The sequence below is a fragment of the Natator depressus genome, chromosome 6, assembly GCF_965152275.1.
Source record: "Natator depressus isolate rNatDep1 chromosome 6, rNatDep2.hap1, whole genome shotgun sequence".
NCBI classification, from domain to species: domain Eukaryota; kingdom Metazoa; phylum Chordata; order Testudines; family Cheloniidae; genus Natator; species Natator depressus.
Window position 1 is genome coordinate 52592809 of NC_134239.1, and position 27984 is coordinate 52620792.

At 41.6% G+C, this 27984-nt stretch overlaps 1 long non-coding RNA gene across 3 annotated transcripts; it reads right to left on the reverse strand.

Annotated features, from left to right (window-relative positions):
• Nucleotides 1-3349: 3349 nt before the first annotated feature.
• Nucleotides 3350-22356, reverse strand: LOC141990044 (uncharacterized). Of its 3 annotated transcripts, XR_012640057.1 has the most exons (5): nt 21998-22356; nt 12368-12532; nt 9678-9869; nt 9306-9379; nt 3350-4347 (listed from the first exon to the last, which is right to left on the reverse strand). It is a non-coding gene; the product is annotated as an uncharacterized LOC141990044 (long non-coding RNA). The 3 variants fall into 3 exon arrangements; XR_012640055.1 differs by lacking the exon at nt 12368-12532; XR_012640056.1 differs by lacking the exons at nt 9678-9869; nt 12368-12532 and having other exon boundaries at nt 21998-22353.
• Nucleotides 22357-27984: the final 5628 nt, after the last annotated feature.

Sequence of the window (27984 nt, forward strand, 5' to 3'; positions counted from 1 at the left end):
AAGGATCTTATACAGGTTAGACAGCAGCAGATATTTTGCACTGTAGGAGTTCCACCTAAGGAAATACATTTTCTGGGGGGAAATACCTATGCATTTTTATTCCAGATATGACAAAACCTTAGAAATCAGAAAGAGTTCTTACTAAACTTTGAAGTAGTGTGACTATGCAATTTATAAACAGGACATTGTTTTCTATTTTTTACTAATTTGATTCATGGAGGGGAGGGAATTGCTTTGTTTAGTGAGTGGAATTTTGAAAGTTTCATGATGCAGACTAATATTTTTGCAAACTCGAATGCATTTTCTCTTTTTTTTATTAGCTTCCACAAAGGGTTTTCCATGTTCCCTGAGCAAATAAAACACAGAAGCAATTTGTACTCCCATACATATTTCTTTGGCTTCCTTACTGACATGTTCTAAATAAGCATTCTTACCAAAAGTATGTGCTAATCAATAATAGAGAAAAAAATGTAAGACTGCAGCTGCATAAAACAACCCCAAAACTGAGTGACCCCAGCAGAATGGACAGAAGGCAACAGAGAATTAGAAGCAGGGTGTCTGGTGGCATGGGAAGAGTTATTTGCATGTATTCTTTGTCCCTCTGAGTTTGGGAAAATCTTTCCCTCAGTAGATCAGCCCACTGCACAGGCAGTTTATCTGATCTTCTGGGACTCGCCATATGTAGCAGCCTGAATAAGATGACACTAAGCTACACGTCTCATTAAATATCCTGTAGTGGTGAGTTCATTATACAGTGCATAATATAAGATTCTTTTATTAAAGTCAAGGTTGTGCAAGCTTGTCATAAAACTGAGAACTTTAAGAGCCAATATCTGATCTCCACTACGCTGGTGTAAATCCAAAGTAGCTTTGCAGAAGTCAAAACAAATACACCTGTGTAACTGAAATCAGATATTGATTCTAAGTGCTTTGAGGTTTTTCTTCACAAGATTAACTTTGGGGTTTGGCGGGGTGGGGGAAGCAGGTTTGATGACTGAAGGAAAGATCATTTTACCTTCTACTGAACAGTGCCTCTTCTGTTTGTCCTTGTAATGATCCTTTCATGTATCTTCATTTCTGATCCTGAACTGTTGTGTAGTGTCGCTGTGCACTGCCTAATTGCTGTTGCCTTTCACACCAGAGACTGCCTGCCAGAGATAGAGGAGTTGTTCCATACATATATCCAACTTCTCTCCTCAAATATACTGAGAGTTTGTTCTCCAGAACAGAATATGATCTGTAAGGGTCTGATCAGAAGACTCCCATTGACTTCAATGGGCTTTGGCTCAAGCCTCAAGTATGTAAAGTGCTTTGAGATCAGAGGCAGTGATAGCACATTAGGGGGCCCTAAGCAGGAATATTTTTGAAGGCCCCCCACAACACTGACAGCCTGAGCCCTGCCGTATGGGGCTGAAATCGCAGAGTTCACATAAAATCACAGAATCGGTGACCTCCGTGACTGACTTGTAGCCTTAGTAATAGTAAAAAGCGAATAAGGGGCCACCTTGAGCTGCTTGGGGCTCTAAGCAATTGCTTAGTCTGCTTATGCCTAGCGCTGGCACTGTTTGAGATCCTTCTGGAAATAAGGTGGTATATAAATGTAAGTCGCTTTCATTACGAGTGTGGAACAGTAAATTGTCAAATAATTAATATGGGAAAGAAGTTAAGTCTGAGTGGCATAGAAGCCCCAGAGATTGGGGAGTAATAAATTAAAGCATTTCTTCTCATTTTAGTGGCTCATATCCTTGCCTTCTGACTCTTTTGGTGGATGGCAGTAAGACAGGCTCATTTGTAAAGGAAGTTCATAGACATTTTTGGTATAAGTTAAATATGGAAAATTAGTTGATGGCAAAATAACATTTAAAAGGGAAAGAAAAAAATGATTAGACAAGTCACTTGATTCTGTTGTAGCATTATAAAGAAAATATAACTACATGGAAATATAATGCTTAACAGGACTCAAAGATGTGGAGACTAAATTATTCTCTGAACTCTACCTCAAGGTGTAAATACATGGCCCATGTGGTGTGGTGAACCTTGCATCTCTGCTGTTTTTCTGTGGATGTAGGACTCTGGTCTTTGGGGTGCCACAGCACTAAATTCCCTTATTATTGATTATTATTTTTTCTATAACACTTTAATTGCATGGGACACAAACAATAGGTAGTGTGTGAAGAACACAAGCCCTATCCTGAAGAGTTCCATAGACTAAACAAGAAATCCACATGCACTGAAAATAATGTTAAAGGTCAGGGAAATTCAGAGGCATCCCTTTCCATTCTTAATGCTTAGCCGTAAGACTATGTGTTAGGATATAGATATTCAGGCCTGTCTGTAAAGGCCTATACTCTAAGAATTTAGGTGTATTCTTATCACTTAGCTAGTTATAGAGGTATAAAAGAAAGAATCAAAATCATTGTCTGCTGGTGTAAGGGCCTTCTCTTGCTGTGACAGTCTGAGGCCCTGTTCTTAGACTAAGATCTTTGGCTAAGCAGCAGAGGCAGCCATAAGCAAAAGGTCACATCGTCACATTCCAAACTAGTCACATTGAAATAAGGTGCTATAGGGCTGTTAGGAATACAATCCTGTCCTGATAATGCCTATCACCTCCAGAGAAAGGGAAGTGCCTAGAAAATGTAAAAGGAAACTTAGTTTGATAGCATCCTGTCTGGCAAGAACTCACTTATTAATAGCTGGGATGTGAAATCCTCATTTCTCTGTTGTTCTATCATTGTAGTCCCCATTTCCCTATTGTTTGTCTGTATAATCTCTGTCTGGTTCTGTGATTGTTTCTGTCTGCTGTATAATTAATTTTCCTGGGTGTAAACTAATTAAGGTGGTGGGAAATAATTGAGTAAATAATCATGTTACAATATGTTAGGATTCGTTAGTTAAATTTCAGTAAAATGATTGGTTAAGGTATAGCTAAGCAGATCTCAAGTTTTACTATATAGTCTGCAGTCAATCAGGAAGTAAGAGTCGGGGAATGGGAACAGGGAATGGGGTCGGGAAATTGGAATCATGTTTTGCTAAGGGGGGGAACAGGAACAGGGACACAGGTAAGGTTCTGTGGTATCAGAGCTGGGAAGGGGGACACTCAGGAAGGAAACTGGAATCATGCTTGCTGGAAGTTCACCCCAATAAACATCGAATTGTTTGCACCTTTGAACTTCGGGTATTGCTGCTCTCTGTTCATGCGAGAAGGACCAGGGAAGTAAGTGTGTGAAGGAATAAGCCCCCTAACACTATGTGTTGCAGATTGCAAGGGCCCACATTGCTTTTCTGAAAGCCCCCCAAAGCTGGCCGTGAGGCTATTTTTAAAGGTCAGCTGCACAAAATACTCAGGTTTGAATTTATTTTCTTTTTGCTATCCAAGTACTTGAAAGAAAATCATTAATTTGTTTCATATATAAGGAGAATTGCTTTCTTTTTCCTGTCATCTCTAAATGACCTATCTTCTGGAAAGAAATGAGTACAAACAACCCTAACATTTCTTTCTGGAAAGGAATGGAGAGAGGTATGATGGGAGAGAATTTTTTTTCCAGAGTAGGATGTTGGAAGGATTTGACATTCAAATCCAAATGTAATAGCTGGACCTTTTCCCCTCTAGTTTTAAACACCCCAAACTTTGTGTAGAGAGTTTCAAGCAAATGTATTCATAGTTTCCAAAATCTCAATGTGATTCTGTATATTTGATTGTATAATGGGTTGAACCAAAGCTCCGGATCTGAACTCTCTTCCCAAACTTTGTGGTGTTCAAAATCCGCTCTGAATTTTGCTGCTTGGCCCATCTCTGTTTCTGGGCTTGGTCAATTATGCCCTGGTTTTATTAGGCCAGGGGATTTCACCTTTGGCCTAAATCATAAACACCTGAAAAGCAGAAGCTGAAAATTTATGAAGGAAACACTAAAGAGCCCCTTATCTACAGTGACAAAATTGCTACCGCCATAATCTCTATTAAGTGCTACAAAATTACAGTGTAACAGCTCTGAAATTACTTGTGACATCTGCATGAATACCAAATCAATTCATTATGTTCAGTCCTATTACAAAAAGCACTTACTGAATTTGTACTGATTACAACTCTTACAAATTAACAGTTACCCAAGCACACTCACTTTCCAATGTACATATATTATTTAAAGATTACAGTTCAATTTAACAGAGGTAACAGCAAAATAATATTGCCACTCAGGGTGGAGTACCATTTCTGTATACAGTACCCCAATTTCTAAAGCTTTTTTAAAGCGGTTGAATTTCAGATAGAAAAGTCTTTCTTTCTTTCTTCTTTTTTTTTTTGGTTAAGTGCAGCATGTCATTCTCCCACTCTCTCTCAAGAAGTGAAGTCTAAGGAAAAAAAAAGGAAAATGATAAATGTCCACATTATGCAGAATTTGCCTTTTTGAAATCCCATTCCCCATTGAGCAAGCCAGAATTTTATAAAGATATAAATCACAAAGAAATAAGAAGCCAGTAATGAGATAGAAGTATATTTGAAATATGGATGCAAATCCTCACCACCTGCTGAACAAAAAATAGTCTTTGGAGACTGTCCTGAAAACTGAACTGCCATTAACATCTTGTAAGCACTAAATTTGCAGCAGAAGAATAGTGGAATTATATCCCTGTGAAATGCCAAAGGCTTCCCTGATTTATCTCTAAGCAGAACGTTTCAGCCACATCTACATAAATATTTTAACAGGAATTTAATTTTAATTTTAGTCACACAATAAATCTTTTTATTGAATGACATCATTTTGTCCTAAACTAGTTGCCTTTGTGTGCTCGCGTGCACAGTATGTGTTCATTCTTTTGGGTCTGACAAATACAATTTTCATATATCATATACTAAGTATCAGTGGGTTTATTTCCACAAGTGTCTTGCCACAGGCTGTTTAATTTTATCTAGAACTTCTATTTATTTAGACACAATTTATCTGGCAGCTACCAATTGACTTGTATCTAAACTCATACATCCCAGCTTTGGAACCCTAGGGCATAGCGCAATAGAACAAAAAAGGAAATCTATTTAATGCTGCAAGTGTATGTACTTATTGGGTTGGGTTATATATGCATTGGCTGTGGAAGCATAGAGGAAGCTGACTACTTCATCTTATTGTCAGTGTATTTTATAAATAGCTGTGTGAACACAGGTAATTCTTGTCTGAATCATATATTACTTACTGTGCATTTCAGATGCCATTGCTGCTGTTTGATGATCATGTAACATTAGAAACAGCAAAAATGCATAGCCAGTCACTTAGAATGTCTCCAGAGGACATTAAGACAATGATGGACTAGTTTACTGCTATCAGGAAAAAGACTGTAAGCTCATGATCATAAAAAGTCCACCTGGAGCAGGGGTAGAGAAGTTACCTGTAAGCCCTATTCTGTTGAGGAGAGTGGAGCTGACTGGCACAACCCACTGAGTAGGCTGGTAAGTGCACATGAGAGATGTTCTGATACAGCAGGTTTCTCCTGCAGCCTCTGTTGTTGGAGGCTCATGGAGCCTTAGTCAGAATAGAAAGTTACTCCCTGCTGGTAGAAGGTGGGAGTCGGGGTTATACACTGTGTAGAATCCTGCTTAGGTGTTGCGGCTCCCTTCTGTGCAAAGGGTACAAATTGCTCTTCCCTGCACTCACAGGGATGAATTACCCCCCATATATTTAATCTGAAAGTGTAACTCAGAGCACTTGACTGGGGACAATCAAACTTGCTATGGCACTTGACTGGGGACAGTCAAACATACAAATAACACAAACAAAATTGGTAGTTACAATTAGATATTAAGGGGGAGACGTTCAAAGGCACAAATACCCAGCTTCCATTGAAAGTCTAATTATGTCTAATCAAGTCTTTCACTGGGTGCTGGGCACCTAACTCCCACTGGTGCCTTTGAAATCTTCCCATAAAACTTTCCAGCTTTATGATTATTCAAAATCAGACCTCGACATATTGTTCGGTGGTCCAGTGGTTACCGGGGTAGGCTTTAACCTTTGGAAGCCCAATTTTAAATTCGATTGAGGTACAAAGCAGTAACCTCAAATGATTCAGAGATGTGGGCTCTAATAAGCAGTCAAAAATTCAAATGATGATCTGAAGCTTTTGGTAAAACAACCACCTGTTCTAAGGAGATATAGAGGATTTTGGGCAGTAGGTGGTTGTCTAATCAGAACCACAGTAAATTAACCAAATTGACTAAAAAAATGTAGGAAAGAATACACACATGATTTACCATAAACCTGGGCATTTTCAGAAACACTGTTAAATACACTGCTAACAAAGCGCAGATGTGTAAAATTTAAATGGGTGGTGATGAAAACTTATATACAGAATAAGAGTCCCCATTATAGGATAGGCTAGAACAGAATTCAAAGCAATTGCAGTCCATCCCTGGCTGCTCCTCATCCTTGATCTGAAAGATCATTTGTAATTGTCTTCAGGCTTATTCAGTCTTTGGCCTCTGTATTAAGATTGCTGAGACACCCCCCTCCCCAGTTGACCTTTTGTATTTCTTTCCCTTGCTCTTTCCATTTCCATGACTGTCACGAGAACTTATAATGATCTTATGATCTTATCCAGGTGAAGCCTATTTCATTCCACATTATACTGAAGACTATCAAAGCAAAGATTTCTGTAACATTTATTATACAGAGAAATACATTTTTTTTTAAACAGAAGTCTACTCAAAGCCAACACGGCCTCTCCTATATAGCTCTTAAATTGTTATTTTGCAGGGCTGTTTTTATAGTAATTAATAGGAACAAAGGAATGGCCAAAGTGGGTCAGACCAATGGTCCATCTAGCCCAGTATCCTGTCTTCTGACAGCAGCTGGTGCCAGATGCTTTAGAGGGAATGAACAGAACAGAGCAATTATTGAGTGATTCAACCTATCATCCAGTCCAGCTTCTGATAGTCAAGGTTTAGGGATATCAGGAGCATGGGGTTTTGTCCCTGACCATCTTGGCTAATAACCATTGATGGACCTATCCTCCAGGAACTTATCTAATTCTTTTTTTAACCCAGTCATACTTTTGGTTTTCACAACATCCCATGGTAATGAGTTCCACAAGTTGACTATCCATTGTGTGAAGAAGTACTTTATGCTTGTTTGAAACCTGCTGCCTATTAATTTCATTGTGTGACCCTGGTTCTTGTGTTAAGAGAAGGGGCTAATAACACTTAATTACTCATTTTCTCCACACCATTCATGATTTTATAGACCTCTATCATATTCCACCTTAGTCATCTCTTTTTTAAGTTGAATAGTCCCAGTCATTTTAATCTCTCCTCATATGGAAGTTGTTCCATATACCTAATCATTTCAGATGCTCTTCTCTGTACTTTTTCCAATTCTAATATATCTTTTTTGAGTTGGGGCAACCAGAACTGCACACAGTATTGAAGGTGTGGGCATACAATGGATTTATATAATAACATTATGATATTTTCTGTCTTATTATCTCTCCCTTTCTTAATGGTTCCTAACATTCTGTTAGCATTTTTGACTGCTACTACACATTGAACAGATGTTTTCAGAGAACTGTACACCATGACTCCAAGATCTCTTTTTTGAGTGGTAAAACCTAATTAAGACTCCATCATTTAGTATGTATAGTGGGGATTATGTTTTCCAATGTGCATTACTTTGCACTTATCAACATTGAATTTCATCTGCCATTTTGTTGCCCCATCACCCAGTTTTGTGAGATCCCTTTGTAACTCTCTGCAGTCAGCTTTGGATTTAACTATCTTGAGTACTTTTGTTTCATCTGCAAATTTGCCATCTCACTGTTTATCCCCTTTTCCAGATCATTTATGAAAATGTTGAAAAGCACTGGTCCCTGTACAGATCTCTTGAGGGACCCCACTGTTTACTTCTCTTTCCAGTGAAAACTGACCATTTATTCCTACCCTTTGTTTCCTGTCTTTGTTTCCTGTCAACCAGTTATTGATCCATGAGAGGACCTTCCCTCTTATACCATGACTGCTTACTTTGTTTAAAAGCCTTTAGTGTGGGACGTTGTCAAAGGCTTTCTGAAAGTCCAAATACATTATATCAACTGGAATACCCTTATCCACATGGTTGTTGACACCCACAAAAAGTTCTGATAGATGGGCGAGGCGTGATTTCCCTTTACAAATGCTATGTTGACTCTTCCCCAACATATCATGTTTATCTGTGTGTCTGATAATTCTGTTCTTTACTATAGTTTTGACCAATTTTCCTGGTACTGAAATTAGGTTTACTGGCCTGTAATTTCCAGGATTGCCTCTGGAACCTTTTTTGAAAATCCATGTTACATTAGCTATCCTTCAGCCATATGGTACAGAGGCTGAATTAAGCTATAGATTGCATACTACAGTTAGTAGTTCTGAAATTTCATATTCGAATTCCTTCAGAACTCTTGGGTGAATATCATCTGGCCCTGGTGACTTACTACTGTTTAATTTATCAATTTGTTCCACAATCTCCTCTATTGACTCTCAATCTGTGACAGTTCATCAGATTTGTCACTGCAAAAGAATATGACTCAGGTGTGGGAATCTGCTACACATTATCTGCAGTAAGAACCAATGCAAAGAGTTCATTTAGCTTCTTCTCAATGGCTTGTCTTCCTTGAGTGCTCCTTTAGCAACCTGATTGTCCAGTGGCCCCACTGACTTTTTGGAAGCCTTCCTGTTTCCCATATGTTTGAAAAAAATGTTTGCTGTTAATTTTTTTGTCTTTTGCTAGTTGCTCTTCAAATTCTTTTCTGACCTGCTTAATTATATTTTTATTCTTGACTTGCTCTTTCTATTTTACTTATTAGGGTATGACTTCCAGTTTTTAAAATTATGTCCTTTTGTCTCTAACTGCCTCTTTAACTCTGTTGTTTAGCCATGATGGCATTTCTTTTTGTCCTCTTATTGCTTTTATTTTTTTTATTTGGGGGTATACATCTAGTTTGAGCCTCTATTATGGTGTTTATAAATAGTTATGATGCAGCCTGCAGGCATTTCAGTCTTGTGACTGTTCCTTTTAATTCCCATTTAACTAACTTCCTCATTTTTTTGTAGTTCTTTAACTTTTTTGAAGTTAAATGCTACTGTGGTGGGTTTCTTAGGCATTTCCCCCCTACAAAGATGTTCAATATAATGATATTATGGTTGTTATTACTGAGTAGTTCAGCTATATTTATCTCTTGACCCAGATCCTGTGTGCCTATCTTCACACCCAGCCGTGAATTCACCATACGGTTCTTCCAGTCATCACAAACCCAACTATCTATACTTGTAATAATCAATCCCGCATTACTATTACCCAGTTGTTCCTAATAACTGGGGTTCCTTTGCCCGGAGGGGTATCCTCAGCATGAAAGGATGCTGTGACATCATCTGAAAGAATGAACACAAAAGAATGTTACAACTTTAGATTCAACAAGGCATTGTATTTTTTCCCCATTCCTAGGTGCTTTGATCAAATAGGAGACAAAGCAGGCACCACTTGTTTTATTTATATGTACAACAGAAACAGATAATTAATCCTTCAATTGCTGGATTATATTTGCTAAGCACATTAACACCCTCCAATAAATAATAACAAAACTTCATGCCTATATTGTGCCCTCCATCCCAGAAATTCAGAGTGCTTTGAACATTCAGGAATTGAGTCTGGGAAATGGGGAAATATTACCTTCATTTTACAGACAGATGGATCGGTCAGAGAGAGGATAAATGAGTTCTCCAGGGTTTCAGAGGAAGTCTATATGAGAATCAAGGAGCGAGCCATCTCACCACAGGGACAAAAGGCTATATTCTGAAGGATTGCAAACACTCTTTACATTTTCTTCCTGGATCAGCTCAAAGATATTTAGTGCAGATATTTCTGTAATTGTGACATAATGGGAAAATTCATTGTTCAGTGGTCCTTAGATTTACAGTTCATTTTATATGGCATATGTATAGACTACAGTGGGCTATGTTATAAAATATTTGGGAATACTGGCTGGCTCCAGACCTGGAAAAGGATTTTCCCTTTTTTTTTCTTATGCCATCTGTCCCTCTTTATTCACTTAAATGCGATTTGTTTCTGCATTCAGATTGAGTGAAATCTACTCCCTCCACCTAAAGCCCAAAGACTTGAGGACCTCACACAGACGCACTGTAAGGGAATTGAGGAGGTGAACCTCCTCACCCACAGTTCAGGGTAAAGGTGCAGAAGAATTAAAATTGCCTATAAAGTTGTAAAACTTGCATTTGGTGACAGCTAAAGACCTTGAGATTGACCATATCTGAGATTCAGGCAGCTGAAATTTGGACAAGAGTTAAAAAACCCAGAAGGAATTTTTTCAGCATTTCATGAAATGTTATCCAAAATGAAATTCTTCCCCCTTGCTCACTTCAAATACACACTAATGGTGAAGGATCCATCTTGGCTGGAAAATGGATGAGTGTTTTAACTGTGTCAGGAGACAACTACATTTCAATTGACCCCCTGAGATGGTTTTGTTTGTAGTGTAGATAAGGCCTTTACCTTGAGGCTGAATTCTTCTCCATTACTCTGCTAGGTTAATGTGTGCAGCCTTCTTTATTTCATTGCTCTGTTCTTTATATAGCTTTATGTTCAGATGGAACCTTGAAGCTCACAGTTCTCTGATGGCTTTCTGGGCTTCACAGGTTCATCACTCCAAAGTTTTGGATAATGTATGATCTGACGGTCAGACAAAGGGGAGTATCATTCTTTATTTCATCACCCTCTGATGAGCTTCTCTCTATCTAGTCTCTGAATTTTGAAAAAATCCCATGAGACTGCATTCGTAACTCAGATTCCAAAATGTCCTATTAGTTCATTTTTTCCCCACGGAGTTAGAAAAGACATAGATTTCCCAAAGGGAGGGGGGGAAAAAAGGTTTGCTTTTGAGAAGCTACAAAAAACTCTTTGCTATATCTGAATAGGTGATTGAATAGGTAGCTGTTAGATCTGCTGCTGTCTTGACTAGGAAAAATGTCAGCAACGCCACCTTTTATGCAGGAGTAACACCTGCAATTTGATAACAACAGACTGAACGTCTAATTACCTTGTGTATGAACTGCAGTGGTTTTACATCTTTTATAAGAGATATGTGTTAAGATACTTTTGACATTTTCCTTCTAGGGTCTTCCAAGTGCAACTCATCCTGTACAGTATCTGTCCACACAGAGTTGGAGTAAGATGCAAATCTCAGTTCTACCAGTGGAAATTAGGAGAAACTCCACTGATATCTACAAAGTTACGTTAGTGTAAAACTGACCTGAGTGAGATCAGAATTAGTCCTTTGTTCTTTACATCTTTCTGAGAGACCTTTAATAGTGGTAAAAACTTGATTAAAAACATTCAAGAAAAATTTTAGAGATGGTCCTGAACCAAAACCCAGATCCAAACATCCTTAAAATGTAAGGAAGCTCAGATCTAAATCCCATCTGTTGGCCATGGTTATATGTGGTTCACCACATCTTCTTAATCCAAGAGACAGTGCTCTGTATATAGTATATTTAGAATGCAATAGTGGAAGGGAAAAAAGTATAAACACTCTGAGGCAGATCCATTTGAAATCAATGGAGCTATGCCAGTTTATACCATCTGAGGATTTACCCCTTTGCATTTATGTAGTGTGAGTAAAACAATGCTAATTTCCCCCCTCAAAGCCATAGTAGAAAGGGGCTGAGGAGATTTTGTGTCTGGGCTGGTAAGTTTCCAGGAGAGTTTTGCAAAACTGAATTAGCACATGCTGATCAAACAGTTTATCAAACCCCTTTAAATTTACTGGGCCAAATTGTAACTGGCCCTCCATAGTGTGCAAAGCGTTGAGAGTTGAGGATCCAGGAATCTTCCCCCTCTATTTTTTCGTGGACAATGTGGCTGGGGACAACTGATGCTGCTCCATGCTAGCACCAGCAGTGGCACTAGCTATTAGAGGGGTAAAGGAAATGAGGGTGGGACCATGCCTCACTGCCTCCTGAATCTGGGCTGCACAGCACACACTGGATCTATTTAAAGGGCGGCCCAGCCGCTGCATACACTCCCCAGGAAGAATTATCTCTGATTCAGGCAGAAAGGGGCAGCAAAGGATCCCCCAGGGAACACTGGGGTTGCACAAAGCACAAGTAGTCAACTTTACACCACAGGCTGTGCCTCCCCTCCAATCGCTGGGTAAGAGTGCGCTGGGCATGGGTAGGTGTGTATTTTGGGGAAGGTCAGAGTGCATGGTATCTCCCAGATCTTCAGCTGGAACAGCAGCTAACTGCATTCCTAAGTCTGCTTTCAGTTATGCCAGTGGGCGTTTTGGCTTCTGGCTAGCTCAGGGCTGGGGGGAACAGAAAGGTGGCTTTTAGTTTTAGCCATACCTCCCACCAGCTGCAATCCCAGAATTCCTCTTGGAGACTCCTTTGATTCAGCCTCACTGCTGTTTCCATAACACAAGACTGTGTCTTTGGTCCATGGGTTGTTCTCTTCAAGGACTGGATAATAAGGTCTGTAGATTTACTGTGCGACTCTCCAATGGAAACAAACTAATAACAACAACAACAACAGTGTACAAGGCAAGAGGGAGAGTGGAAGAAATCCCTCAGATAGATTTCATATGCCAAATCTAATACTGAAATATAGGTGCTTGTCTAGCACAGGAGCTCTGCTCAGCAGAGCAATTGTACAAATTGTCTCTGTCTAACGACAATAAAAGACCTGAATCTATGTATTTCCAGGGCAATCTAAAATCTGAGTTTAATATATTGCACTTTCATTTCTGGGCCTAATGCAATTGTATAAAAGTCATTTCGTTTAAAAGAACACTTTGCTGCAGATACTGAAGTGCAAAGGGATGGCTTAGAATGTTGCTGGCCATTCCTTAGAAGAAGAGTTGGCTAGAGAAATTCAACTAGGGAAGTTCATCAACACTTATTTTTACACTATGGTAGCAAATTTCTTACTCTATGCTTATTATTATTCTGATTATTGCCCCTCTGGCCCAAGCAGTTAGCCAAAATTTGAGGCCTTGCCAGGTTGCTTCTATTAGGATTAGAAATTGGTGACATGACAGGTATATTCACAATGTAATCATGTTTGTTTTAAAATGGTGCAAAAAGTCATTTTTCTCTCCCAGTAGAAACCAATATCAACAGACCATTCCTTGCTCAGAAATCCCCAAATCAGCTACTCCAGTGAACTCTGTGCCCAAACAATCCATGTTCCTTAGCTTCTTCTCAGGGTCACACTCACAACTGTTTCTCCTGGCTTTCACTGACTCCAACATACACAGTCTACACCTGCCATGCCTAGGGCAATTGCTTGCTCCATGGATCCCAGTTGTTTTTACTAAATAAAGAGCCTTCATTGCTCCTGTTGAGCCTGAAAGAGTTATACATGGCACACCCATTGGCTTTAATGAGATCTGTGATTGTCTTTGCATTCAAGACACCTGCTGGTGGCCATTAGCCCCTTTCAGAATAACATTATATTGATTATTTATATTCAAGTAGAACCCAGAGTCCCTGATCAGGATCAGGAGCTATATAAACACAAAGGAAGACCTTCTTCCTACTTCAAGTGAAGGGATAAAATCAAAATAGAAATACCTTTATATCTTAAAGGGCCTCAGTGTGGCCCTTATTACTTGGCTGATCTGATTTTGGAAATCACCTAAAAAATCCAGAGGCGTCTTTGATATACAAAAACCCTTCAAAAATCTCTATGAAGGCTCCGAGAGCCTTCTTTAAGATGCTGAGTGACCTCAACTCCCACTGAAGTCCACACCTGGCGGGCTGACTTCCTCCCTTCCATAAAATAACAACTAAAAAAACAGCAACCCACCCTAGACTAATTATAATCTGAGAAATACAGTGAGGTACAAATTAATTGCCATGCTGTGGGATAGCCATGATGTAGTTACTACTGTTCCCCAATAGTAATACTGCAGCTACTTTATTGTAATTCACAGTGAGCCACCAGAGTCTGCAGTCAATTCACTGTCAATCCGTGGTATATTTCATGGCTGCTAATGTGTATCACCAGGTTATTTCCTCTCTTCATCTCTCTCTTCACAGAATCTTCCTAGCAAGCAATGTCAAAATGCTCTGCAACAGTGAATTTTTAAAAAGTTTGACTCGACAAGCAGGTGTTATAGTTAGATGTAAATCTTTGTCAGCTCTTCCAAGAAGAACTACAGAAAGGAGAATTTTGGAGATGTCATACCAGGGGAGCATAGTGTGATTAACCTATCAAGTTTTCATGTGAGGAATAAAGAAAAGGCCATAAGAAATGGAAGGGTTATATGTCCTGGAAACAAATCTGGACCCATCTACCCATAGCATTATTTAAAAGCTGCAGAATCTTGCACTGAACCTCATATTCCACCAATAACCAGTATTCAGTACTCAGTAGAGTAGCCATGTCTTAGAAATTGGTGAAAGATCCACAGATCTGATACCTTGGAAGGTATTCCTCATGAAAGAAAGTGATAAGGAATGCATGTCCCAGAGCTTCAATGTGCACAGAAAAGAATATTGCAATAATTTCATCTGACATTTCACATAGTGGCCTTCACTCCACAATCACCCTATGATGGCACAGCACTGAAAGATTCCCCAAAGGCAATATACAGAGACAGTATGCAAAGACATACATGCACTGTTTCTGGGCTCTGAACTAGAAAATACGTTTTACTGACTATCACAGTTTCCCCTCTCTTGAAAGAGCTGCACTTATACCTGAATTCAACATGGTACCTAAGCATGTGTGCAAGTTTTGGCATATGAGCAATCCCATTCACATCCAAGTGTTATGCAGAGACCTGCACTCTAAATTGCCCAAGTCTACAATGTCCAGCTTAAAAAGATATATAAAATTGTTTAGAAAAAAGATTACGAGAGAGAGAGTGGATTAGTTCAAACTGATACCACCGTAAGGATTGTGTTGAGATCTTGACTGTTGAATAACAGGAGAATGGAAACAGAAATTAATGGACCAAAACTGATATGTTGGGAATTAGGCCTAATTTGTGTAAAAAATAATGAAGGGATTTGTAGATTCCCAGGCCAGAAGGGACTACTGTGATCATTTAATCTGATCATCTATATAACACAGGCCATAGAATGTATCCAAAATAGTTCCTAGTGCATATTTTACTAGGGTTGGTGGTGGAGTCTAACTCTCCAGGGTTTGTGGCCCAGGTCAGTGGAGGATCCATGAAGACAATGGCAAATCCAATCAGTGGGACATTTACTACTTAACAACTAACAACTCTGGATGAAGAAAAGGAGTACTCGTGGCACATTAGAGACTAACAAATTTATTAGAGCATAAGCTTTCGTGGGCTACAGCCCACTTCATCGGATGCATAGAATGGAACATATAGTAAGAAGATATATATATATATATATATACATATTTACACACACACATACAGAGAAGGTGGAAGTTGCCATACAAACTGTAAGAGGCTAATTAATTAAGATGAACCCAACTCTGGATGGCCCATCTTTCCTGGAAGCCAGCCATGTTTGACCAGCTGGACAACAAAGCATGAGGAGGGGCCAGGTGGGACTAGCTCAGGAATTTGAAAAAGAGGACAGAGGGAAAGAGCAGAAGCCAAGGGTGAACACTGTTTGGCTGGGGCTTTGGGTGTCCAGAATGGACCATGCTATAACTTTCTTTTCTCTGTGCTGACCAAGAACTTTCTATGCTGTGATCCTGACATCTAATAAACTCTACTGCTTTTACAACACTGGCTGAGAGTCACTGCAGCTGCTGAAGGTGGCAGTGTTTTGCTCCCTTTGGCTGTACAAGCAGTGGTGGATTAGCCATTGGGCCAGCGGAGCCCGTGCCCAGGGGGACCAGCCAACTGGGGGTTCCTCCAGAAAAATGGGTGCCCCTGTGCTCCAACCTGCTCTGCCCATCGCCGGGGAGTAGGGGAAGCCCCTGCATCCTGATCTCACTCCCTGACAGGAGTGCCAGGGGGACTGCAGGCAGAAGGGGTAGGGAGGGACCCCCGCTTGCTTTGGTGCAGGGCCTGATAACCCCCTAATCCGCCTCTGTGTACAAGTCTCTCTCAGGTGCCTAACTCGGGAGGACTGACTGAAGGGAGCTCATGGTGTGAAGCAGGAGCTCTGAAGGCGCCGAGGTTTAGTCCAAGGGTAAGTACCCTAGCAGCTTATCCGAGTGACAGCGTGAGACACTAAGTGGGTCTGGCACACTAAAAGTGTCCTCCGAGGGATTGTTCCATAGCTGTTCCAGAGCACTGGACCTGTGTATCCATGACGGCACCAGATGGATGTTACATGGGCAGGGTGTGAATGTGAGTCCTTGTCACCCAGTGTGGCAATAGGTGTTGTAGGGGGAATCCTATTGCAGTTCAGAGACCACACCTTTCCCCTTAGGGCACTTACACAGGGGAGCAGAGGGTGGACATAGCAGGGTAATAAATAGACCATGGGGAACACTGGGTGTCCTGGGAAGTTGGAACTGTATCTGAGATGTCTGGGGTACAAACACCTTCTATGGATGCTAATGGTATTACATAGCTGCTGCAAGCTAATCTGCAGTTGTTGCAGCAGCTGGGAGTGCACATGGGTGCAGGGGTCTGGAATGGGTAGTAATGGAAGCCCAGCATGGGCTCGAGTTTGAGAAACAGGAGATAAGCAGGGCAGGCCCCTTACCAGGGGATGTGATCCCCTAATGGGGGGTAGATTTCTGGGCACCTTTTGATTCACCCATTGACAGGGACTATTCATGGGATAGAACTATTCGTGGGATTCTATTCATGGGATAGAACTGCAGTCCCAAGGCTTGCTGGGGAGCAATAGGGGGGCAATAGGACATGGAGTGTGCCCCAACGGTCACCCTCGAGTACAGTTACGCTGGGGTGGCTGACTCGATGGAGTTCACCTTCTCAGTACTATCAGGGATAAAATGTTGAGAGGTGAATATGTACACATATTATCATTGTTGCACAGAGAAGTGCTGCCAGACAGTAAGTTGGGGCAGAGCAACAGGGGCAATGAAATGCCCAAGCGGGCATGTATAGCTAGAACATGGGAAAATTGGGAGATTGCCTTCCTGATCTATGTGGGAGTTATTGCAGAGGCTTACCCAGACAGAAGCCCAACACTGATTAAATATATGGGTATAATCAGGCTGGCATATAATACGCTCAGGAACATGGCTTGGTTTAATTATGACAAACAGTTTAGATTGAAAAAAGAAAAAAGAAAAGGAGTACTTGTGGCACCTTAGAGACTAACCAGTTTATTTGAGCATGAGCTTTCGTGAGCTACAGCTCACTTCATCGGATGCATAGCATATCGTGGAAACTGCAGAAGACATTATATACACACAGAGACCATGGTGTATGATGGTCTCTGTGTGTATATAGACCATGGTGTATGATGGTACCATGGTCTCTGTGTGTATATAATGTCTTCTGCAGTTTCCACGATATGCTATGCATCCGATGAAGTGAGCTGTAGCTCACGAAAGCTCATGCTCAAATAAACTGGTTAGTCTCTAAGGTGCCACAAGAACTCCTTTTCTTTTTTCTTTTTACGAATACAGACTAACACGGCTGTTACTCTGAAACCTGTCATTAGTTTAGATTGAGGCAACCACACAAACTGAGATCCGGTGGGACATATCACATCATACTCTGTGGTTGGAGTGAATGATGCCACAGGAGCCTGAAGTCCACATGGACAGTGGACTGTTCATTCTGGCACAAGCCCAACAGAGGCCTGCGGCATGTAACAACATTTTCTGGACATTCAATGAAAACATTAGTTTTTGTAGCATCTGCAAATTCAGGCATGCTTGTGAAATGTGCTTTGGAGCCCAGACAGCCGTTTTTGACAGATCAGTAGAGGAAGGTCACAGTGCACGAACAGGATTGGGGGTAGGTCAGGTGCTGCACATAGGGAGCAGGAGATGGGGGACAAAACAGAGGCAAGGGTGGGGGGTGAGCTGAAAACAGTGGGTTGGACAAAGGCACTTGCCTCAATTAAGCTGGAGGTGTTAAGGTAATCCCAAAGGAGAACCCTTAACAAGGTAGATGGGGCATATTTGTGGGATTGATTTACTGTGAGGTTTAGAATCATCTTTATGGGGAAAGGGGGTCAAGTGATGTCTACAAATTTGAAGTCCTTAGTGGAGATGGGTCATACTGTAACAAAAAAGATTACACAGGAATTAAATGAGAATAGGGTAGCAGGGCCATTCAGGCAATTACTTCTACAGAATTTGTGGATTTCTCCCATAGGCATGATCCAAAAGAAGTCCACCACTTCTTTTCCAAGCATATGCTCAGGACTGATAATGGAATAGCAGATGCATGCCTCATTTTTAGATGGACAGATTTTGGGAACCAGCACCAGGAGCCAGCAAGGAACCCAAACAGATATAGCTAGCTCTATGGAACCTTGGTGTATGATGGCTGTTAGTGTAGTGCACAAACACTGCAGAGCTGTGGGAGAAGTTTTAATGATTTTGTGCAATTTCAGGATCTGGAAGGCCACTTACCTACATGGCCCATTACAGAGGAACATGTGCTGCAGTAAATGGTATTGTTAGTAACTCGACAACTGGTGTCCGCAACTATCTCCAATCACCTATCAGCCCTGACATTTGTAAGTAGCCTGAAGGGTTACCCCATATCCTTGCAGCAATTTTTTAATTTGAAGGTTTCTAGAAGGGTGGTCACGCAGCACTGACCCCTGACTTCAGGAAGCATACACATTGTCCCATCACATACTCTTAGGGATTTGGTGTGGATCCTGGAGAATATATGTCATATATATCCTGTCCACAATGAACAGGTGGTGGCCTTGTTCAGGGCGGCATTTTTGGTATCACTTTTTGGATTTTTTAGGATCAGAGAATTTGTACCTTGGTCCTGTAAGGATTTTTCTGGAAGGGCTTTGGAACTGTTGGATATACACTGGGAGGGGCAAGTAGTTATAGTAGAAGTCAAAGACAGATCAAGAAGGCTGGGGTGAATCCATTATCCTATGGGAGGGTGGTGGGCCCAGGGTCTGCCTGGTGGAGGCTTTGATAGCCTACATGGTGATAAGAATGGGGATGGGTGTGCCCCTCTTTATGCACAGAGGCAGGAGTCCCCTCACAGCATATGAGTTTGTACAGTATTGAGATGGGGGCTGATGAGATTTGGGGCTCCCAGACCATGAATTTGGTTCCCACTCATTCAGGATTGGGGTTGCAACATCATCGGCACAGACAGGTATGGGGACTAGGCAATTGGACATTGACATTTGGAAGCATACAGAACGTACATGAGACCCCAGTAGGCAATCAGCATGGGTGGCGGGAGAACCCCTGCTTTGGGGAGGCTAGCCTGCTGGCCAGCCCCTTCCATCTAAGGCCACCACCCCGCACACCAGAGCCTCGAACCCTCCCCCAACCCATAAAAGGAGAATCTCTGAGGGGTCCCGGCCTGCCAACCCCAACTGCATTGGGCCAAGCTGCCGCCACCAGCCACCCGACCCTCCTCAGATGACTGGCCAAGGAGGAGGGATGCAGCGAGCAGTGGGGACCTGGGGTGGGATGTGTGTGGAGTGGAGGAGGCAATGTGGGTCTCAGGGAAGGGTGGCTTCAGGTGTCAGGTCAGCGGCAGCACCAGGGAAGGCTAAGCCTTCCCTGGCCTCTTATACCCGCCACCCATGGCAATCAGTGATAATTTTCCTTTGTGTTTTCGTTCCAGATGCAGGAAGACAGGCCAGGCAGATTGTTCTGTGGATCTGTGGGCACAGTATTGCTTTCTGGGTACATAGGCATGCTTCCAGGTTCACAACTCGGTCTCAGTAATGAAGCTGTCCTGAGATGGCATGGAAGAAGGGGTGTATTATGGAACCAGCTGATGCCCCTTCTGTACACCGTAGTGGCCTGTGAGTGTGCACCAGATATGATTGTGGTTCACCTTGGGGAAAATGCTCTGGTAACGTGTAAAGAGATAGCCTTAATGCTCAGTGCTAAGAGGGACTTGGGACAGATCTTGGAACTTTTCCCAGGTGTAAAAACACTTTTATGGCTGGACATGCTGCAATGCAGGGTGTAATGGGGAGCTATGATGTCCCCACGGTCGACAAGGCTAGGACGCATGTGAATAGGGAGGTGGCTAAATTCATGGGAGTTATAAGAGGGGTTGGTAACTTCACATCCTGACATAGCATATGGGACCCCAAAATTATTCAGGGAGAATGGGGTTCACTTGTCAGACTTGGGGGCTGACACGGTTTCGGCTGATATTAAAGGAGGCATTAGGGGATGTCTGGGAACCCGGCTGTATATAGGGTGGGAGGCAGCCAAGCTAATTGAGGCTGCCTCTTTGTGGCAGATGTCCAGTGCAGGTACTCTGTAGGGAAGGGATACAGTAACCAGATAAAGAGATTGGTAAAAGATGTAAAGGAGCTATTCGTTAAAGGAGTGGGCACGGGGGTAGAGGGGTTCAGTGCTCTTATGACTAGCACAGCAGGAAGCCAACCCCCCTCCTCTGTAGCCTACATTTACCCTCATTTGAGGGGTGAGGATGGTAAGGTCCCAACAGTGGGTTGGCTAAGGACCAGGATGGGAAAATAGGGGGAGGCTGACAGAAGCCCCCGGGCATATATTGAAATGATCATAGAATTATCTGCACTGTGCACTAATTTGTCAGGAACTCTCAGACAGTTAATAATAAAGTTGCGGTCTAATAAAACCACATCCAGTGTCTCCTGGTGTCCTCCCAGTACAGCTGAACAATGCCATACTAGCCTGATCTGATGTGACTTGCCAAGCATTTCTGCTTTTGAGCAGCAACAGCACACACTTCTCCCACCCACCACTCCACAAAAGGAATTTGTGAAACTAAAACGTAAGAGTGGTAAGAATCTAGTCTCCCTGAACAAAAAAGCCTTGATATTACATTACTGAGACATCTCACTAATGTGGGTTTCTCCCGCAGATGAAAGATTGCAGTCTGAAATACTAATAATGAAGATGTGCGCACAGGCACCTAATGCTCTAGAACAGCCATTATGAAGGCCAAGCACATCACTGCTTCATTCTGCAATGATATTTCCCCCTGTTCTATTTATCGTAGCAATGCACTTGGATTCCAATTAATTTCATTCAAAAAGATCCGAGCTGTTTTTTCCCCTCTGTCCCCCAGTATACCTCACAGCCAAAGAGTTTCTCCACACAGGTACTCCTGTGGGAGAGTTTTGGGATATTGAAAATACCCACCTAGCAAGGAAGTTACTTTTTAACAAGTGACAAGAACACAGTTCCTTCCAAAGCTACTTTTGACAACTTCTATGATTCTAAGTTAATAAAAGATGCTGTGTTATCTGCCTTTAATAGATTTCAGAGTAGCAGCCGTGTTAGTCTGTATTCGCAAAAAGAAAAGGAGTACTTGTGGCACCTTAGAGACTAAATAAATTGGTTAGTCTCTAAGGTGCCACAAGTACTCCTTTTCTTTTTGCCTTTAATAGAGGAGAATAAGGAAAAAAGGAACTGAAGGGAGGAAAAGGCTCAGAGTGCAACATGAGAAACTCAGGGATTGAATCAAAGTGACGTTCATGCAGATGGATCATCTGTGATTTGAAAAAGGTCTCAAATGGTTGTACCTGTGCTTAAGTCATTATCTGCCAGATATTCAGAGGAACTGAAGTTTGTTTTACATCATTCACCTCCAGAGCACACACTCAAGCTTTACATTACATTCAACACAGTTATTCTAACACAGTTCTAAAAGCTCCCTCTTAGGTGTTAAACATTTCTATTGCTCTGTGCCACATCCTTCATGCCAGCCTCCTCCCAAAGTTATTATAGAAGGAAGTTTAGCTGCTTTAGTGGTGCAGTCTATTTTGTATCTATTAATTTCACAGCAAGGCTCGTTCACTCACTTTCTCACCCTCCCCACCCACCGACTCACTCAAACAAGATTTAATTTCTTTCAGAGGATATTAACTACAAATCCCAACTGCACATTTACCCACCTTGCCTGTTATTTCAGCTCAGCTCCTTGCTTCTGCTGCTGCTGCAGTTCTAATTAGCTTGCTGGCTGAGGTCACACCTGTCCTTCTCAGATTTCAGTGGGCTATGACACCACGGTGTACTAGGCCCCTGAGCCAAATTGGATAGGTGTTTTAAATAACAATGCTTCAAGAGCGGAAGAGAAGAAGAGATGGAAAAGGACACATCTGTGCCTCATTTTTATTTGTTCCCCCGCTTGATTAACATTTCATCTGATTTTGCATTCATTAAGAATCTTCAACTTGCTCCACTGTAAATAAAGCAAGATTTTTTTCCCTGTTTAAAATAAATAAATAAATACATTTGGGTGTAGGAAGATTGGGTCTAGCAGCAGTTGTAAAGCCGCTCAGGTTATTATTGGGAGCTGGGCTCCCGTTGCCAAGCAACTGCTGTTTGTGGAGCCAGCAGGAAGTTTGTGCACTTGTACAGCAGGTATGAGCTGGATTCCCAGAGACAATGGGATTTTGTTTGGTGGTTTCTTTTGCGTACATTCATTTCCCACTCATTATTAAATACAAATGTTAGAGTCTCCCTCTGCCTTTTGCTGAACAATGATGCATGAGTTGCTAATTAGACAGCGAGGGTGTTGGTAGGATTAACGGCTTTAGCATTTGCAAATTATCTTGCACGCAGGAAATCGTTTTGCTTTGTATTTAGCTTCAGAAAAGCAGTTGCCACTTGCTGCTGCTGCTCTAATCTGATGTATTTTTTTGCTGCACTCTGGGCTGCACAAGCTCTTTATTAGAACTTCCTTGAATAATACATTTTGGGCCTGACCTTGCTTTCTTACCTGAGGCAAAACTATTGATTTCAATTGGCATTTTGTGTGAGGAAGGGCCATGGGACTAGGTACTTGTAGCACAAGCGTGCATATATCTGCCTACGTGCACATGCGTCATCTTTAGGATCAAAGTTTGGCTCAGGTAAATCCAAGGTCCCCAGCAAAGTCATTTGAATGGGGCTCTCCTTCTGCATGATCCAGGATTCTGTGTGTGATCTGTCCCAAACTGCTCTGCCATGTGCAAGCTGGGAGAAGACAGGGACTATGCCCATAGCTATTGCATGTGTTTAGGGATGCAAGGGGCAAAGGGATAGTAGATCAAGGTTTCCTCCTAAACAGGAGGAGGAAGTGTGTGAAGGGAAACCTGTGATATACCCCTGCCAGCTCCCCCACTGGAGCTGCAATTGAAAGAAACATCCCTATTTTCAAGAGAGTCCCAGTTATCCTCATACAGCCTAGGGTCACCGCAAAGCAGCTTGTATACCACTCATTAATCTGGCTTTCAAACTCACTTTGATCAAGCCCCCTACAGCTGCTAATAGTGTTTCCATTTCCTGATCTGTATTCTCATAGACTGTATTACCCATTTATTGAAACCTCAAACTCACTTACAGAATTTCCACTGATAGAACCAAATCTATCTAACTGGTATAATTCCCCTAAAAATCGCTGGAAACTCAGTCACTTTCAACTCCACCTGGAGTCTCACAATGTCCCATAAACTGTTAAAGAATAGTTATGGAGGTTTTCTGCAAGGAGGAGGACCTGTTTAGATGAGAGAGTACAAATGGATCTCATAGAGGTTGTCTAGAGACTCTATTTATCTTCAGTATATCATCTTCATTAGATTAGCATAACAAAATCCCTCAAAAGTTTATGAAGTTTTTGGCTCTTCTCCCTTTTCTGGTTACTATTGGAAGTAATGCTTGAAGTAGAGGACTGTTTGGAAGGTCGGGGAATAAGAACACTTCTTGTAATTGTTATCCTGGTTATGATGGAAATGTTCTCTGAAAGAGAGATTGTAGTATAAACTAAATGTCATAAAACATCTATTCTCCTCTGGAAGTTCATTCTATAGCCTCATTCCTTGATCAAGAATGGTGAGCTTTCAGTCATTCATTCTGTTTTGAACTCTTCATGTACACTGACAGGATTGCATTATCTTGGCTATACTATTCAAAGAATTTAGGATAATAAAATGTATCTGAAAAGGCAACAAAAATCACCTTCAGAGAATGGTTAAGAAATTCAACCTGGATGCTAGTTGCCTTTAGGGTCTGCCTGAGGATCTCTAAACATCCGGCAACTGTGTGCATCAGGAATTTTTGTATATGTTAGAGACAATTTAGATTGCAATGCAGAACTAAATTTGGGGTTTTGGCCCAACTCTAATTCTGATAGTTATTTTATTAATATTATATTACTATTATATTAATTCCAACCTCCAAGATCAAGGGGAGAGAGCAAGAGAGAGAGTTTAAATAATTATAAAGAGTAACTGACATTTTATCATAATTTTGGATCAGGCATTTCTGATTTCACAATGAAATCAGGCCGTGAAACAAATCAAATGGCAGCTAGGGACAGTTGATCCTATTTCAAAATCTGAAGGAAATGGAGAGAACTGGTGGTTTTATTAAGAGTAAGAGATGTATACATTGGAGGTTAATTAAAACTGCATGAGGAAGCAGGAGAGAGTATTCCAGTTCCATCTGGGGCCACAGGATATATCAAGCCAAAAGCACATCACTGGAATAAACTCCCATTGGTCAGTCATGTCTTAAAGGATATGATGTTATTGCTAGCTGCTAGTGGATGATCTAGTGTTATATAAAATTTAACCTTTTATTGGGTGTCACACTTACACTGCAAGGAACATCCATTTGCATGGATTGTTGCTTAATGAAGGTTCGTTCTCCATAGGGGAAGGGAGTTTTGTATTTTACTGGGGGCTGAGTTCTGCTGTCTCTTGGGTGCATGCTGCTATTCAATTTTCAGCCTTGTAACCTGTGAGATGGGTGCATAGGGCCTTATATAAGTGCCCCTCTTCACAATTATATCTAAAGAACTACTACTAATGTCTCAATACAACAACATTTATTTTTTCCTGGGTGTTCAGCTTTGGTTAATTCATTCATTTTAGCTTCAATATTCACCAAAAGAAAGGAAGTGCTCTGTGAAACTCAAAAGCTCGTCTCTTACATCAACAGAAGTTGGTCCAATAAAAGATATTATCTCACCCCCCTTGTCTTAAAGAAAAGAAATGACATTTACAGAACCATATATTTTCAAGTTTCATTATCATCTTAAGGGGATTATGGGACTTATGGGACGTTTCTGGAGGCTGATCAGAGCTCAGTAATGCAACACCTTGTTCACACTGACGCTGGGGTGTTTCAGCCGATGCGTAGCAAGCGTGATGCTTCTCGTGGAGGTGGATTACCAGGAATGCTCCAGCTGCAGAGTCCAGGCGCTCTAAGTGCCTTGTCAGTGTGGACAGGTCATGAGAGTTAGGGCACCTGAGGCTGCTTTAATGCGCTCTAACTTGCAAGTGTAGCCAAGCCCTTAGAGTAAAACCCATGCCCTGCCCCTCTGACAGAATCATTAGGAAGTAACTACAAAGTTTTTGCTTACAGTTTCCTGTCTTCCACTCAAGCCTGTACAGGATGATCTGACCTAAGGAAAGGTTCAGGTGAAGACCAAGTTTGGGGGATAAAGCACACTATACTGGAGGAAGAAAACAAATTAATTGTCAAATAGAGCGCCAACTCAGATGTTTCTTGGGTGATGGGAAATTCTGGTGTCCTCCGTCAGCAGGGATCCCATTCCAGTCTCTGCTCCCCCCCTCACTCCTCCCATAGGGACCCCAGGTCTCCCTCTGCTGGGGAGTCACTCCTCTCTCACCCACTCAGAGCATGAGCTGGTGCTGCCAGGAGTCAAGTTCTTGATGGATTCTCCAGTGCTCCGCTGTACAGGTACAGACTCTCTGCACCCTGTCACAACATTTGAAACAGCCGGCCCCCCAGATTTGAGCCGCATTGCCACCTGGCACACAGGATTGCAATGCCACTTGCAGAAATTTGGCCCAGCCAGCACTGCATTTGAATGGAGGGGTGGCTGGGTCAAATATCAAGAGCATAGTGACCACACAGCCGGAGCAACACTTATGCTCCTGACTGCTCCAGCAACAGTCATACTGATTTAATATGGGACCACTGCTTAAAAGTGACCAAGCCACTCCCTCTCCCGCCCCCACCCCCAACCCCGAGCTCCACAGCCTATGGAACACTGAGCATGGGCAAACATCTTGGGACAGGGGGAAAGGGACAAAAAGCCCCCTTCCAGTCCCCACTAATTGGAGCCACTGAAATAGAGGAAGCTGACTGTGGTGTAAGAAGAGATCATGAGGCTATCAGGAACTGCTAGGGTTGCCAATTTTGGCTAGACGTATTTCTGGAGGTTACATCCCATGACATAATCTTTAATTAAAGATTAATCTTTAATCCCTGGAGACTCCAGGACAATCCTGGAGGGTTTGCAATCCTGGGTACTGCCTCTCTCAGAGCCCATCTCTCATCAGATCTTAACAGCAGCACAAAGATCAAAACAACCCTCCCCCAAAACCCCTCACCACTCCTGAAATACCACAAGCTAGTGACAACAAACGAAAAAAGAAAAGGAGTACTTATGGCACCTTAGAGACTAACAAATTTATGTGAGCATAAGCTTTCGTGAGCTACAGCTCATGAAAGCTTATGCTCACATAAATTTGTTAGTCTCTAAGGTGCCACAAGTACTCCTTTTCTTTTTGCAAATACAGAGTAACACGGCTGCTACTCTGAAACTAATGAAAAGGCTGTCTGTGGTATGACTGACCTGGGGCCATGCCAGCTAGATGAATTCCTAAAAGATGAGAAGGAAAATAGCTCAGGTATAGTTCTTGTGTTTCTTTAACTTCCTGCACACATCCCTAAGAGACTGCATTTGCTCTAATACAAATCAAAATCATATCAGCATCAAACTGAGTGGTAGATGCATGCCCCCAAATGTGAGTTGATAACCATTCAGCCTTTTAGGTTTACTTTGACACAGAAAAGTCCATAAGCAGCTGGGTCTTTTCTGTCATAACCTTAATCAATAGAATATTTTACCTCCTTTAATGTGTTGAGTCTTCATAAGACTTTGTTAAGAAATGGTTTGAAAAAAAAAGTGGAGAAATTACTTAGGAAGGATAGCTAAATAAAAATGAAAGGACAATAAGAAGGGGAAAATTTAAGGAGAATATATCACAGATTTCTTTGCATATTAAATTGAAAAAGTTTCCCAAGTGAAAAGGTGGGAGCTTCATTCATTAGGATATTTGAAATTGAAATGGACAAAGGATTAGTTAATTTTAAAAAATCTTGCACTAGCCAGGGTGGGGGACAAGCTAAATAAACTAAGATTTGCTACTTCACATTTCTGCTACACTATTAGTTTAGCTATTTAGGAAACAGCCTCTCTCCTTTTCAAGACTCTGCCTTTGTTTCTAAAGGGCTCATTCTGTTTCCTCTCTTCTCAAAGAGCCCTATTGCTCTCTGACACACTGTTTCTCTGTCTCTGCTTGCTATTGGTAACAAAGAGTTCAAGAAAACACAGTTCAGTTCAAGTTCAGTCAGTTTTAAGACTGTTCCTAGATCTCAGCCCTCCTAACTGCTCTGGTCACAGCACAAACCTTGGAGGTAGCACCTGTGCTTCCTTTATAATCTCACTCACTTAACCCAATTAGCACTTTGTTCATTACCCATATGCAATGTTTTTTCTCCCAGACCACTGCCTTTTAGTTTTTGTAACCCATTGTGACAGTACATTGTCAAAGCTTGTGTTGCTATTGGGAGTTCCAGCCATATGCTTGTCACTATTTAGAAATGGGGTTTTATTGTGTCATCATTTCTACTTGCCAGTTTATGGTACCATTAGCCCCTTCATTTCTACTTAGCTTTTAAAATTAAGAAAGGAGGTAAAAATCAATAGCAGCTGAGGTAGGAGCTATGTCTGATAGAGGCTGGATCAATGCATAGAGGTGAACTTATGGGGGAGCAGTAGTAGAAGAGGGACCCAGCACGTGTGAACAGTCAGTCAATGCAGCTGCAGCTTTGCTAGCTAGCTGAAAGGGGGGAGCTGCAGTTA